General features: G+C 37.8%; 1 pseudogene; it reads right to left on the bottom strand.

The window, feature by feature from the left end:
* Positions 1-7,921: 7,921 nt before the first annotated feature.
* On the bottom strand, positions 7,922-16,991 carry LOC139080877 (tigger transposable element-derived protein 1-like; annotated as a pseudogene).
* Between the last annotated feature and the right edge of the window lie 228 nt (positions 16,992-17,219).

The raw sequence follows: 17,219 nt of genomic DNA, 5'->3' as shown, positions 1-17,219 counted from the left end.
AATTCTAACTTCATGGATATACTCCTATCTGAATGAACTCAGGCAACAGATTAATATTTCTCTCACAAATGGAAAATCCTCCAGTATCCACAAACTTAAAGTGTTATTTTACTAGACATCCCACCAAAAAGATGTCTGTCTGCTCCTTGGCAAATTGCTTTCCTATTACTTTGGCTAATATCCTACATGTAAAACAGGCAGCTTAACTCTCTGTCTCTCTTTCTCTCTCTCCCTCTCTCCCTCCCTTCCTCCATTCTTCCCTTCCTCCTTTTCTCCCTTCCCTCCCTTTCTTTCTTTTACATCATGCCTATTTCACTATTGACCTTACACATTTAAGATATACACACTTGTATTTACAGAACCTGAACTTTTGTCCAACTGTGAGCATCAATGACTAGAACGAATGCTTGAGAGATCATCTGACGGTTTTGAGCAAGGTTAATAAATTTGCCACCCCTCTTTCTTTTTACTTTGTTGCTCTTTTATTTCTGAGTATAAGTAATGTTACTCAGATCTAATTTACATACAATAAAATATATCTTCAGTGTTCCATTTGATGTTTTGACTGTTGTATGCATCCATGTAATCACCACCTAAAACGAAATGCAAAAGAACATTTCCATCATCTCAGAAGGTTCTTTTATGTCCCTTTCCAGTCAATTCTCCCTCCACTCAGAGGCAGCTGCTTTCTGATTTTTATCACTATAGAATAGTTTCGACATTCTAAAATGTTATTTAAAAGTACTCATTTAGTATGCAGCCACTTATGCCTGACTTCTTTGTCTTTGAGACTTATCCAGCCACTGCTCATTTCGGTAGTTCATTGCTTTTTATTGCTGAATAGTATCTCGTATGAAAGTAGCAGTTTGTTTATTGATTCTCTTATTGATGAACCTTGGAGTTACTTTCAGTTTGGGGCTATTATTAATAAATGTGTTATGAAGCTTGTTGTACAATGCCTGTGTGTGTATATACGTGCATGTGTTTGTTTCAATGTAGACTTGAAACCACTGCTGGATGGAAAGGAAGTATGACATATCGTGTACAATGCCAACAATAATCAAGCAAAAGTAAAACTACCTATCTTACTTTCAGACAAAACAGACTTCAGTAAAAGAAAAATTATTAGGGATAAAGAGGGAATTGCATAACAATAAAGTGTCAATTTGCCAAAAGCATAGCAATCTTTAATGTGTACACATCTAACAACAGAGCATCAAAATACATGAGGCAAAAGCTCATCGAATTTCAAGAAAAAATAGACAAATCCATTATTATATCTGGAGACTCCAAGAACACTCATTCAGTGATTGATAAATCAAGCAAAACATCAGTAAGTATAGAGTTGACTTGAACAGCACTATCAATCAACTTGATCTTACGGATATGTATAGAATCTCTCATATAAGAACAGCAAAATGAACATTCATTTTAAGATCACAAGGAACATTCACCAAGACAGATCACATTCTGGGCCATAATATTCACTTTAACTAATTTAAGAGACTATAAATTATACAAAGTTCTCAGAGTACAATAGAATTAAACTAGAAATTAATAACAGAAAGGTAAAATATTGCCAAATATGTGGAAATTAAAGAACACATTAATTAAATGGCACATGGGTCAAAGAATAAGTCTCAAGAGAAATTAAAAATAATTTGAACTAAATGAAAATACGACTTACCAAAACCTGTGGTGGGCCAGCCCTATGGCCAAGTGGTTAAGTTCACATGCTCTGCTTCAGCAGCCCAGGAGTTTACTGGTTCAGATCCTGGGCACAGACCCAGCACCGCTCATCAATCCATGCTGTGGCGGAGTCCCAAATAGCAGAACTAGAAGGACCTACAGCTAGAATATACAACTATGTACTGGGGGGTTTTGCAGAGAAGAAGAAGAAAAAAAAGATTGGCTCAAGGCCAATCTTTTAAAGAAAGAAAAACTTATGGGATGCAGCAAAAGCGGTAATTGGAAATAAACTTATGGCATTGAATGAATATATTAGAAAAGAAGAAGATCTCAGATGAATAACCTCAGCTTCTACCTTAGGAGGCAAGATAAATAAGAACAACTTAAGATGGAAGCAATTAGAAGGAAAAAAATAATAAAAATTAGAGCAGAGATCAATTAAATTGGAAGCAGGAAAACAATAGAGGAAATCCGTAAAACCAAATGCTGGTTCTCTGGAACGATTGATGTAATTGATAAGCCTCTAGCCTGGCTAACCAAGAAAAAGAGAAAGAAGTCACAAAATAGGCATATCAGAAAGCAGAATCATCACTACTACCTTAAAATGATAACACAAAGTGCTATGAACAACTCCATGCCAAGTTTTATAATGTGATGAAATTAAGCTATTCCTTTGCGAAAGACACAAACTACCAACACTCACAAAGAAGAAATAGATAGTCTAAATAGGCATATGTCTATACAAAAGTTGAATCAATAATCTATATATTACCAAAAAGGAAAGCCCCAGTTTCAGATAATTTCATTGAGAAATTCTACCAAATATTATGGAAGAGATAATACCAATTCTCCACACTCTTTTCCAGAGGACAAAAGGAGAAGAAACATTTCCTAACTCACTTGATGTATGAGGCCAGAATTACCCTATGCTAAAACCAGGTAAAGGCATTACATAAAGAAAATGTGTAGACCACAATCTATCATGAACTTAGATGCAAAAATCTTCAACAAACTGATGTGGATTAAGGCTGCCCTAGGTAGAGAAGCCCAAGGTGACTGGCCTACCTGCCGATCTATATGACCCGGTGGATTTTTATGGTATGAATTAGGGCTGCCCCAAGGAGAGAAGCCCAGGGTATCCTCACCTACATGCCGATCTATATGACCAGATTCGTATCTAAAGTTATACGACTGCACAATAACCAGACCCCATCTGCACTGAAATCATGTAATGACTTTTTACATCATCTTTTTTTTTTCCAGTAAAATAAGTCATGTACCCATGCCTTATAAATTTAGCCCTAACCCTCAACTCAGGACAGCAGCAAGAGCTCTGACTACCCATTGGTCCTGTCCCCATGCAGCAGCAGCAGCAGCTCTTCACTGCCCATGGGTCCTGTCCCCACACAGCAGCAGCTCTTTACTGCCCATGTTTCCTGTCCCCATGCTATTCCACACTATTCTCTAAATAAAAGAGCACTACTGCCAGACCTTGAGAGTCCAAGAAATCTTTCTTTCGACTCTTCGGCTCACCGTGCCCACATCAAAACTATTAGGAAATTGAATCCAACCATGTATAAAAATAATTTTACACAATGTCCAAGTGGGATTTATTTGAGTTTTTTGAGTCTATTTAAATATTTGAACACTAATCAATGTAATTCAACACATCAACAAACTTAAGAAGAAGAATCATGTAATCATACAATCAACACAGTAAGAGCATTAGACAAAATCCAACATCCATTCTTGATGAAAAGTCTCAACATGCTAAGAATAGAGAGGAACTTTCTTAATTTGATTTTAAAAAAATAAACCAAAAAACCTACAGCTATCATCGTATTTAATGGTGAGAAACTGATCTCTTGACCCTAAAATTGGGAACAGAGCAAGTATGCCCTATCTCACCACTTGTATTCAACATCATACTAGAATTCCTAGCTAATGCAATAGGCAAGAAAAGAGCAAATAAAGGGAATACATATTGGGAAGGAAGGAGTAAACTGTCTTTTTTCACAGATGACATGAATAAATATATAGAAAACCCCAAAGAACTGACAAAAAAACCTCCCGGAACTATATGTGTGTATAGCAAGGTCACAGTATACAAGGTTAAGATACAAACGTCAATTGCTTTTGAGTTATTTTTGCAAAAAAGTATGCCATTAATAAATTGCAATGTGAATTTTTTTAATTACCACTTACAATAGCACCACAAAAAATGAAATGCTTAGGTATAAATCTAATAAATATGTCAAAGATCTATATGCTACAAACTATAGATCTCTAATAAAAGAAATCAAAGATATAAATAAATGAGGAGATATTCTGGTTTATGGATTGGAAGACAATACTGTTAATATGTCTATTCTTCTCAACTTGATCTATGGATTCAAAGCCGTCTAGGTCAAAACCTCAGTAAGCTATTTTTTTAATATCAACAATATGATTCTAAAATTTATATGGAAAGGCAAAGACTTAGACTAGCGAATACAATACAGAAGAAAAACAAATTTGACAGAAAAACTAGCCAATTGCAAGACTTCCTATAGAGTGACAGTAATCAGTCAGTACCAAGACAGTAATCAAAACAGCATGGTATTGGCAAAAGAATAGATTAATGGGTTAGAATAGAGAGCCCAGAAATAGACGTATATAAATAAAGTCAGTTGATTTTTGACAAAAGAGCAAAGGCAATTCAAGGGAGAAAGGTTAGACTTTTTGTTTCGTGTTCTTTTATGGATGGTAAGTCAGGCGTGACCACAAGAGGAGAGACTCAGAAAGAAACAGTTTTTTATACTCACAGGTGCTAGAGATAGGAGGCACAGCACACCACACAGGGTCACATGGTAAAGACACCAGAGTGTTCAGGAGGCAGAAGACAGGAGTAAGAGAAAGGTTTAGGCCACAAATTTTATTGGGGTTTTTGCAGGAAAGGCAAAACAGGGCAAGGTAAACAGCGTAGGATTGGCTAGTTTCACCAATTTCCATGGGCTTTGGGCTATAGGTTTGGTCCCTATTTGCCTGGTACCTGGCCCTGAGATGATTAAACAGAGGGATATTGCTCCCTGGGGTATACAGACCAGATAGAGGAGGTATGACATTTTGCTATCTCTACGAACTGGCTAGCCCATGAAGGGCAGTTTCTCCCCAACCTGAAAAGTTGTTCCAAGATGTCAAAACATCATACTATACAGGAAATATACAATACATTTTTAAACAACTGGTGTTGGAAAAATTGGATATCTGTAAGAATGAACCTGGAAACAGACCTACACCTTTCATAAATTTAAATCAAAATGAGGCATAGATGCAGGTATAAAAAAACAAACTACAAAACCCTGAGAAGAAAACATAGGAAAAATGTAGATGAAATTGTGTGTAATGAAGAATTTTTAGATCTAACACAAGAAGCATGATCAAGGAAAAATTGATAAATTGAAATTTATTAAAATTAAAACCCTCTGATTTGCTAAAGATATTTTTAAAGGAATGAAAAGACAAGCCACAGACTAGAAGAAAATATTTGGAAAACATGTCTGATAAAGGACTTGTATCAAAAATTTATAAAGAATAGTTAAAACTCAAAAACAAGAAAATGAACAACCCAATTAAAAAATGGGCAAAAGATCTGAACAGACACCTCACCAAAGAAGATGTACAGATGACAAATAAACACAGGAAAAGATGCTCAACATAATTTCTCATTAAATTATTTCAAATTGTAACAACAGTGTGATACTTCTACACACCTATTAAAATGCCTGAAATTAAAAAAAAAAAATCTGACAACACCAAATGCCAGAAAAGATGTAAAACCACAGAAATTCTTGTTCACTGCTAAGTGGGAATACAAAATGGTACAGCCACTTTGGAGACAGTTTACAGTCTCTTACAAAGCTTAACATAGTCTTAGCATATGATCCAGTAATCATATTCCTAGTTACTTCCCCAACTGACTTGAAAAGTTATCTCCACACAAAAATCTGCAAGTGAAAGTTTATAGAACTTCGTTCATAATCACCAAAACTGGATGTCCTTCAAGAGGTGAATGGATAAACAAACTGTGATAATCCAGGCATTGGAAGATTCAGCAATAAGAATAAATGAACTATTAAACTATAAAAAGTTATGAATGCACTCTAAACATATATTTCTAAGTTAAAGAAACCAGTCTGAGAAGGCTACATACCGTATGATTCCCATTATCTGACATACTATAAAAGGCAAAACTATAGATAGTAAAAATCAGTGCTTACCAGAGGATTGCAGGGCAGTGGGGAGGGTTGAAAAGGTGAAGCACAGGGAATTGCTGAGACTAGAGGAACTATTGGATACAATACTCCAAGTGTGCATACATTACACTGTTCTTTTGTCAAAACCGATTGAACTTCAAAGCACAAAGAGTTAATCTTAATGTATGCAAATTAAAAAACATCTTTTAAAAGGTCAGGGAAATCCAGGATGGAATGCAGAATGTGACAAAACTAGCTAACTATATTACAAACGTATAAAACAACCTCACTGAAGAAGGTGGGGGACTAAGTTGCAGGTCTAAGAAACTTTGGAAATGAGTGGAGTCTGTAAGACTAAAGACAAAAGAAGCTGTAGAGAAACAACAAGCTCTGGTTGATAAAGTTCTTTCCCATGGTGGTATGAGTTAACAATTCTGACATTTTTATACACATACAGGGTAATTGAACAGTTAAGTAAATAGATTGCAAATAGTGGGAGCCAGGCTTGTCACTACTGTAGTAGGAATTTACAGCAAAGCAAGGGAAGGCCAGAATGACTCATATGGTAATTGATTAGTGCAGGAGACATTAGTTTGAACTCACATTTGGCTTACTATAGATACAGAAGTTTACATAGAGAAATATTTTTAGATATTTGTATACACATTGGTTACTATACGCACATGTATTCCCCTACTTTGTTAGCTGAGAGGGCCAAGAAAAAATAACACCCCAATGGCAATGAGTATGGGTAGTGTCCAGATCTTGTTTTCTAATACCATTCTCCAGTAAGGGAACCAGGGCTCCTTGGAGATAAAGCTGAGTTGAGACTGGAACAAGAAATGTATAAGATGAGACGGGAGCATCTTATACTACCAAAAAAAAAAAAAAAGAATGTGCCAAAGAAAAAAGAAAAGAAAAACCCACAACAGTGCAACAGTGGGAGTGTGCCAAAGGAACATAGTATTCACCTGAAAGAATTCTCAATGGCTGAAGTTAGAACAATTTAAAGAGCAAATTAAAGTAGTTTGGGGTTATAACCCAAAGTGTAAATTAAATATCCATGAGTCCATGATGATATAAATAAAAGATTCAATAAATAAATAAAAAGGGAGACTGAAGACAAATCTTCCTTGCATAAGAATTCCAAACATTTTATATAGCTACTCCACCTTCAGGGAGGGGGAATCATAACACCCCACTCATTAGGTGTGGGTTGAGCATAGTGACTTTATTCTAAAGAGCACAGTGTGGAAAGGGGGAAAAAGTGGAGAAACCAGGACAGCATTACTTCAACCTAGAGATCAAGGTTTACATCCATAGAGGTGAGCCATGTCAATGGTACGTGCTCTTGAAATGATGTCGTGAAAGTGGTGCTTTGCCTCTTTGTTCTTCTTACACAAGAAGTATATGTATTTCTTTTGGCTACCTCAAACTATTTTAAAAAACCATCACAGATATATACTATTACTATACCATTACTTTATGACACAGTAACATTGCATAATGCCATCATGATAGTTTGCATTCTTTCCATCATGGTAATAATAGAAAGATCACAGCTTCAGTTTTAGTTTGCAACAACTTGTTTTGTATTATTTTACCAATTATTTCTCTATTGCATAAAAAGAATGTTAAGAAAGAAGTGTGTTGTAACCTACTACAAAAGCAAATCCAACATTTTCCTAAGCACATGGAAGTCAGTAATTTTGTCAAGTAATATTGAGGCTTAAATATCATCATGCTAATTATAATTTTGTCTTCCTTTTAGCATTTATTAATGCAGGCATACCTCAGAGATATTGCGGGTTCAGTTCTAGACCACTACAATAAAGCAAATATCACAATAAAGCGAGTCACACAAAATTTTTGGTTTTCCAGTGTATATAAAAGTTATGTTTATACTGTACTGTATTCTACTAGGCGTACAATAGCAGTATGTCTAAACAAATACTGCACATACCTTAATTTAAAAAATACTTCATTGCTAAAAAGTGCTAAGGATCATCTGAGCCTTCAGTGAGTTGTAATCTTTTTGCTGGTGGAGGGTCTTGTCTCAGTGTTGATGGCTGCTGACCGATCAGGGTGGTGGTTGCTGAAGGTTGGATTGCCTGTAGCGATTTCCCAAAATAAGAAAACAATGGAGTTTACCAACTTGATCGATTCTTCCTTTCATGAACAATTTATCTGCAGCATGCAATGCTGTTTGATAGTATTTTACCCACAGTAGAACTTCTTTCAAAATTAGAGTCAATCTTCTCAAACCCTGCCACTGCTTTATCAACTAAGTTTATGTAACATTCTAAGTCTTTTGTTGTCACTTTGACAATCTTCTCAGAATCTTCACCAGGAGTAGATTTCACCTCAAGAAATCACTTTCTTTGCTCATCCATAAGAAGCAAATCCTCATCTGTTAAAATTTGATCATGAGATTGCAGCAATTCAGTCACATCTTCAGGCTCCACTTCTAATTCTAGTTCTCTTGCTATTTCTACCACATCTGCAGTTACTTCCTCCACTGTAGTCTTGAACCCCTCAAAATCATCCATGAAGATTGGAATCAACTTTTTCCGAACTCATGTTAATGTTGATATTTTGACCACTTCCTGCGAATCACGAATGTTCTTAATGGCATTTAGAATGGTAAATCCTTTCCAGAAGGTTTTCAATTTACTTTGCCCAGACCCATCAGAGGAATCACTATCTATGGCAGTCGTAGCCTTACAAAATGTATTTCTTAAATAATAAGACTTGACAGTTGAAATTACTCCTTGGTCCATGGGCTGCAGAACAGATGTTGTGTTAGCGGGCATGAAAATGACATTCATCTCATTGTACATCTCCATCAGAGCTCTTGGGTGACAAAGTGCATTGTCAATAAGCAGCAATATCTTGAAAGGAATCATTTTTTCTGAGCAGTAACTTAAAATACTCAGTAAACCATATTGTAAACAGATGTGTTATCATCCAGGCATGGTTCTTCCATTTATAGAGCACAGGCAGAGTAGATTTAGCACAATTCTTAAGAACCCTAGGATTTTCAGAATGGTAAATGAGCAATGGCTTCATCTTAAAGTCACCAGCTTCATTAGCCCCTAATAGGAGAGTCAGCCTGTCTTTTGAAGCTTTGAAGCAGGGCATTGACTTCTCCTCTCTAGTTATGAAAGTCCTAGATGACACCTTCTTTCAATAGAAGGATGTTTTGTCTACACTGAAAATCTGTTGTTTTGTGTAGCCGTCTTCAATAATTATCTTAGCTAGATCTTCTGGATAACTTGCTGCAGCTTCTACATCAGCGCTTCCTGCTTCACCTTGCACATTTATGTTGTGGAGACGGCTTCTTTCCTTAAAGCTCATGAACCAACCTCTGCTAGCTTCAAACTTTTCTTCTGCAGCTTCCACACCTCTCTCAGCCTTCATAGAATTGGAGAAAGTTAGGATCTTTCTCTGGATTAAGCTTTGGCTTAAGGGAACTTTTGTGGCTGGTTTGATCTTCTATCCACATCAATAAAACTTTCTCCATATCAGTAATAAGGCTGTTTCACTTTCTTATCATTCATGCGTTCACTGGAGTAGCACTTTTAATTTCCTTCAAGAACTTTTCCTTTGCATTCACAACTTGGCTAAGTTGTGCTTAGCTTTCAGCTTATCTCAGCTTTCAACATGCCGTCCTCACTAAGCTTGCTCACTTCTAGCTTTTCATTTAAAGTGAGAGACGTGGGACTATTTCTTTCAGTTGAACATTTAGGGTTATTAATTAGCCACTTAGTTAGCTAATTGCAATATTGTTGTGTCTCAAGGAGTAGGGAGGCCCGAGCAGAGGGCAAGAGATGGAAGAACAACCAGTCAGTGGAGCAGTCAGAACACACACATTTATTGAGTTTGCCATCTCATATGGGCAGTTCGCGGTGCCCCAAAACAATTCCAACTGTAACATCAAAGATCACTGTAGGGGAGGAAGACATTTCCTCTTCCCAAATGTGGGTTCGTCTGGCCAGAGAATGAATTAAATTCACATGAGACAGAATAGCAAGAGAAAATTAAACAAAGCTTTATGGGGAACCATGGCCCGGGGCCTTTCTTCCTGAAGGAAGAAAGGGCACCCAAGAAGTGGGGTGCACACAGTGGTTATATACCCCCAAACAGGGTGTTTCACATGTGATTGAAATGTCCCTCCCACAATAGTCACAAGATTGCCCTGTCGGCACAGTGCTTGGTGGACACAGCAGGTAGTGGTCTGCTGTCTCAGAGGGTGTAGCCGGAGGCAAGTCTATTGTCTGGAGGTGGGCGGTCACAGATGAGCACAGCAATCAGTTCCTAGCCTAAAGAAAGATGCTTAATCCTTAAGAAATGCCAACGTTGGGAGGGGGAGGGAAGTCAGTTACAGGAGGTTACCAGACTAGCACAATAAAATGCAGATTTAAGTCCTTGCCTTTGGTATTGGTTAAGAGTTTCTAGAGAGAAGGTCATCGCTTTTCTTCTTCCTGGTACAGAGAGGGAGGCACCTTTTACAGATAGAGATTTACCTTAAAAACGTAAACTTGTCCTAACGAAGGGCAAGTTCCATTCCTCAGAGCCTCCTTCCCTGTCCCAGTTTATCAAAAGCAATCAGCCTCAAATAATCCTGATGCCAAAGAGACATATCTTGTGTGGCCAATTCCAGGTCTCCACAGTCCCGCCTTTGAAACTTTTTAAAGTTTCATAGTCCAGAAGCTGAGTGGTAGATTGTTTCTTCTCACTGAACACATTTCTTAGTCCTGTTAATAGATCAGTCCAGTTAAAGTCATTTTAGAAGGTGGCGACACAGGTGGGCTCCCAAAGTTAGGCCTGTATTTTGGAAACAAGCAATCAGGTATTTAATAAGTATTTCTATGGAAATAAAAGAAAAACAAGGTTAATGGTTGAAGCAAATTATAAATTAGTTCCTGAGTCCAGCAGGCAGCCAGTAAAGAAGATTTCTAGATGTCAGAGTCAAAGCATCTCTTGTAGCGTGAAATGTCTCTGATGATGTCATCAGACATTCAGATATCTTTCTGAGTGGCTTACAGCTTACAAAGCAACAGACAGGAATTTTAAGTTTCTATTAAGCTGTTCAGCTTCAGTTTGCAAGGCTTCAGGAAAAAGAGCATGTTCAATTCTCAATGATTCCAAATGAAAATGAGGAAAAGATTGAAAACATTAGTTTGGAGATTTGTAACCAGATATTTCAGTAGAAGAATTCAGGATCCAGTCCAGTTGACAGGTAGTAAAAAAACCTCAAAGACAATTAACAGAACTAGGATCTAATATCCACAAATGTGTATTATAGTTTTTCACTGAAACATAATTCTTCTCTCTAAAATCACCCTCATTTTTACCAAAGATAGCTAAATTAAGACTAATTGGTTTGCAATATAAATTTAGTTTCAAGAAGCTTGGCCCAATTATTTACATAAGTGCAGCAAGAGTAGCAGTTGATCATATAGGCTCTTAAATCTGCTTTGCTGGAATTTTTTATGAGTAATCTCAGATTGAACTGTAAAGGCCTCTCAAGGCCAGGAAAGCCAAGCCAAGGACTTGCCATAAGATTTTGCCTGCAGTACCTACAGATTTGGGTGGATTCCTCTCTTCTTGAGGTCCCCCAAAATATTCTGAGGTTCCTTACATCTGCCAGATAAGCAAGCTTCCTTACTTACCAGGTAAGATTGCCAGAATCTCTATATACAAGGTACCAGGCCTGTATTTCCAAGTGGCTTATTTCCAGAAAGTCAACCTTATTCCTCAAAGGCAGTATTGTCATATCTAAGTCTGTATGTTTCTCTCAAATATGACATTCCATTTGAAGCTTTGGTAAGATAACCAATGTGTCCTGTTATAAGGAGAAGAGATTTTTATTGAACTTATGCAAATAACTATATTGCCACGAAATAACCACACTCACAAAGAGTTTCCAAATTCTGGAGGGATCAGGTAGGGAGAAAAAGATAAATGTTTCAGTGTTACTTACAAAGGTATAATTTCACTAAATTGCTGTAAGTCATAGTTAGCACAAGAAAAAAGAGAAAAAGATTTTCTTGAATCTGAAAAAACAAAGCCAAACATCAAAAAATCAACAATATTTCAAATAAAAGTCATAAAAATTATCATCCTCAGTTCATTCAGTCCTGTATAACAGGTTCTTGATCTTAATCTTCTGTTAGCAGTTTTATGAGGTCATCAGTTTTTCCATTAGAATTCTGTAATTTCTTACCCAGAGTTCAGTTCTATGATCTGAAAGTTTGTCAGAAACCTGTGTTACAGAGTAAGTGTTAGAGTCTTTTCCATGAATCCCTCTGAAGATGAGTCATATTTGCAAAAGCAAAAAGCATCAGAGTAAAACAACTAACCGTAAACAACAAAAGGCTTAAAAATGACAATTGACAGAGAAACTTGGTTATTTCTGTGATATACAACCCCTTATAATAATATTTAGAATTATGGTTGATAGCCAGGACAGATCAGAATTTTAGGAATGTTATATAATTTTCAAACACGTATATCAATAACATTTACCCACATAATACCACCTAAGAAAGATTATCATCACTTATCTGACAATGCTTCCAATGTTATTTAACAGACCAAATAAGCCTAGTTAGTTTAGAATGTTCCACCTTATAGGAAGAGAGCAAATTTCTCTGTGAAGTTCCAGTGGCCCTCTGAAAATCCCCAGAGAAATCCTCTTAATTCATCCAGGTCAAAAGAAAGCCTTTATTCAGGACTTGAATATTTTTGAGGGAGAAGCTTTGTCAAAAATATCAAAAGGTTTTAAAACACTTACTTAAAGTAAACAAGATCAAGAGGTTGCCGATTTTGTCATTGTAAAACAAGGGTCACTGAAACAATGCTTCATTATAGTTAACCAAAGAGACAACAGCAAAAAACCTTAATAGAGAGACCTCTGTCTTTTTCTGAACCTAAGAAATTATTTTAACAAACCAGATTCTGTCTTTTCGGTAGACTTAGAGCAGGCCGAAAGTTCAAGATAATTATCCTTTTGAGAGAGAAAGCCAAAATCTAATTTTTGTACCAGTTTACTTTTTCATATTGAAACCCGTTTACTTAATTAGATTCATTTCAATCTTAGCCAACTTGACCAGGTACAAAACTCTTTTCAGAATTTCTGTAACTTTCTTTTACATTCAGAATTTGTTCCACGCTTTTTTTCTTACTTTCTAGTATATTAGGACAAATTTATCTTTCTTAACCCATCAAACAAAATATTTCCATTCTTTATACCCCTTTACTGAAATATATCTTACTTTCCTTGAATACAGAGCATTTTCCTTATTAATTTCCAGTAGCTTTAATTACATGTTAATTAGAACTTTTAACCCTTAACAGACCCTAATAAAAACTAAAAACTAAGCAATTATGAACTGCGTTTTATATCAGCATTCTAAACACTTTCCCTAATTTCTAGAACAAGCCACTTTACAATAAAACATGAGGCATACTTTCCAATAGACCCAAACACTTTTAGCCTCTTTGCAATAAGAAGCCAAAGGGAGATAAACTTACATTTAATAATTAATGTCTAATATCTTATTTGGAAATAATCTAGATACTCAATGAATTTTATCATTCATTTAAATTAACCTAGCAAAATTTCAAAATTTCGAGTTACCAAAAAGATTTTGGAAGTTATTTTAAATACACATGCCATAAACTATAATTATTGCTAAAAACTGTTATCTATAAACTCTAATTTCATTTATATCTAAACCATTTGTTCCCAATAATGATGTTTAGATTACCCACAAAAACTTTGAGACATTAAACAATTTAGCTATCATTTAAAGCTATTATGCTGACAAATTTCTAACAGACAACGTGAGCCTTTTTTGGCTAGTAAACCCAGGCTGCATGCCTGCATGGTATGCAAATACCGACAACTCTGACAAGACTGTTTTCAATCAAAGGAACAAACTTAAACTTTCATTAACCAAAGATTAATCTATATCATCTTAACTTAAAAGACATTGGGTTAATTTCTATTGCATTTAGAATTTATGTAAGGGCTTACTTTAATCCAATTAAACAGAGCTCTTAGTTTTGGCCATATCACCCGGGGGGAAAAAATATCACACACATATAGACACACACAGACACAGAGTTTCCACAGCTATTGTTTTAAAAATCACTCCATGAATCAGGTACAATACAAAGCTCCCTAGTTATGAATCCGAATTTTATTTTGAGCCTTTTTACTAATATTTGTGGAGAAGACACTCAAGATGCTAGATTTTTTTTCTCGGCAAGGGCACGCTTATGACCTTTCCCCTCTTTTTTGTTTTTTCTTCAGTCTTAGGAATTAGTGATGGGCTAGATAGTAGTTCCTGGAGAGAGGAGATGATAATCCTTTTTGAGATAAAGGAACTGGGTGGAATCCGAACTGCCTCTAGAGCTGTATTTCCAGTCTTGCAAGGATTTTCCAAGGACAGTTGGAAGTTACTGGGTTTAACTTAATGACATTCTAGATTGACCTACCTGTCCAACTACATCACAAAGGCACAGAGAAACTCCTCAAGTTTTCTCCAAGCTGGAGTTTCTGGGGCATAAACCATCTAACTGAAAGCGTTTCCAACTAGTTAAAATGCACCCGGGGGTGAGTCTCTGGGTTGAGGCATTCCTCATGGTGGTAAAGCTGGTGTCCAACTGACAGCAGCCAGAGAAAGGGTGCAAAGGCACCTGACTGCAGGCATCAACATAGTTATAAGATCTAGTCAAATGCCACTTAGCCCAGGGCACTTAGTCCCTGAGCCAGCGCAGGTGAGCCAGGCAGGGAAGTAGGAGGCAAAGGCCTGGAGAACAAAGGAAAAGAGATCAGGCCTCACCCTCATGGCCTCTTCCCCAAGGGTTATCGAGATACAGGTCACACAGCAGTTCCCGTGCTGGGGCACACAACACCATCAGGACAGTTCACAGAATAGATCACAGGTCTCCTATTGTCATAACCAATTCAGTAGGCCACCTAAAATGCTTAACAAGTCAATCGCCAAGAGAGGGCACCCGACGTGGTCGCTGGGGTGATCAGGCCCGGAAACCAGAGTGGGGGCTCCCAGAGGTGGAGCCTTTGACACTTTAAAGATTTCTTTGTTTCTCAGTTGCAAAGCTCAAAAGGAGCCCAAAAATGGTCACTGCCCCCTTTAAGAGAGAGGAAAGAAAAGGTTCCATTACCTTGAAAATCTCCAGAACCTAGGGCAGTGTCCTACTTGTTCTGCCTGTGGGGTTCCTATAGCAAGGGGCGATGGGGGCGTCCCTCTGCATTGCATCCCTTGTACACCTTCCCTATTATTCCTGGCAGTCATAAGTACCAGGTGAATTGTCTCAAAGATAAAAGAACAGAGAAAAACAGTGAGGAATTTTTCTGCTGGTCTGGGGCGCATTCTACCCAATTGCGTCCTGGAGCCATTCTCCCAAGAAGGGGTTCCCATACTCAACCAAAGGTTAGAGTTTGGTACTTTCCTTGAACTGGAGTCCCAGTTGGGACATTCCCCCAGTTCGAGTGCTCAGGAGCCAGAGGGAGGGATCCCAATCCAGCCTTAGGAAAAGAAACCTGTCACGGGAGTCTTGGAGATTGGCGGCTGTCCTAATGACTTAAGTGGCCTATCCGTGCCCATGTAAAATTTGTCTATTAGAGATAGAGTCAGGAAGGAATGGATTAATTCATTCTCCATCACCCTCAGGCTTAAGGTATTGATTCTCTTCATGCCGAATGCCACAATTTGCCCCATAGAGTAGCCATGGGCAGCAAACATGGATTCATACAACTGTCCAAGAAGTTTCCCGAAGGAGCAGTGAATTTAGATCCATCCTTGAAAAAGAGAAAGGCACAAGGAAAACTATAACTTCAGCTCACAAGCTGGTGAAGCAAGCGGGCTCAGCAAGCCAAGGAGTCAAAAGAAAGACTTCCTGGACTCAAGGTCTGGAAGTAGTGCTCCTCTATTCAAATATTGTGGGGACAGGGCCCATGGGCAGTGAAGAGCTGCAGCATGGGGACAGGACCCATGGCCAGGACTTGACAGGTCTTAGTCTAATAATATTGCATAAGGAAGTATTCCCAGTCAGACATTTTAAAACATACTCAAGCAAAGTTGATATAACCTCTTCATAAAGAAAATCAGCTCAAGCATTTCAACCTTGACAATCTTATCAACACTTAGACCTTTATATTTCACCAATTCAATTATAACCTGAGTCAGGGTTTAAACCTAGTCACCATTTTCTGTGTTTCCTTTTTAATTTGGCTTTTTTCATAGATACCAATAAAAATTATGATGAGAGCGCTCACAATTTTTTCCCCAATTTAGAAGTTTTCTGAATTTAAATGATCCATCGTCTGGCCGAATTGACGAATAGGGTCTTAACAGTGACTCAACCAAAGCTTAACCAAGGACAAAGAGGCGTCCCCAAAAGAGATCCAGAAATTCACTCCCCAAAATAGCCTAAGAAAGTAAAGGCAAGCAACAAAGGTTGAGACGACAAAGGCCCCTTATGAAAGCAATTGGGACCTCTTATGACAAACTCCCCAGAGAGCTAACACAGCCGGACAAAGAGAGCCGAGCTCTCAAGACATCTAAATTTTCACGGAACCCCAGTCTACTCGACTGGCCACCAAGATGCGTGCCGGTACATGCATCCACTGATGGCGGAGACCAGAAGGGTCACAAAACCAAGCTCTCAAGACATAGAACAAAACAAAAGGCCCAAACAGGCTTATAGAGATGCCTGTGTCTTCCAACAAACAAAAAGACAGAGACAAGGAAAAGTCTATCTCCGGGAGGAAAAGGATCTACAACCAGTGAGTACTCAAATCCTAGAGTCGCTGAATCCAAGAAGCTAGCCTCACCAACATTTTCTCCTGCTAATCTAAATTTAGAAGAGCAAAAAAACTCACCACTCTTGCTTCCATTGGAGCCTGCAGGCAGAGATCCGGGAGACTGATGTGGTAAGAACTCTTACCTCTTGCCGGCTCTTGTCAGGGGTCCGGGATCTCTCGGCCGCAGCAGTCCAGGAGCAAGCAGTGTCCAGCCAGTGAAATTTCATCCTGCCGACTACGCCAAAACTGTAGGGGAGGAGGACATTTCCTCTTCCAAAATGTGGGTTCGTCTGCCCAGAGAATGAACTAAATTCACACGAGACAGAATAGCAAGAGAAAATTATACAAAGCTTTATGAGGAACCATGGCCCGGGGCCTTTCTTCCTGAAGGAAGAAAGGGCACCCAAGAAGTGGGGTGCACATAGTGGTTATATACCCCCAAACAGGGTGTTTCA

This window comes from Equus przewalskii, chromosome X (genome assembly GCF_037783145.1).
Source record: "Equus przewalskii isolate Varuska chromosome X, EquPr2, whole genome shotgun sequence".
NCBI lineage: Eukaryota > Metazoa > Chordata > Mammalia > Perissodactyla > Equidae > Equus > Equus przewalskii.
The sequence above is the reverse complement of the archived record's forward strand: the minus strand, read 5'-3'. Positions and strand labels throughout refer to the sequence as shown.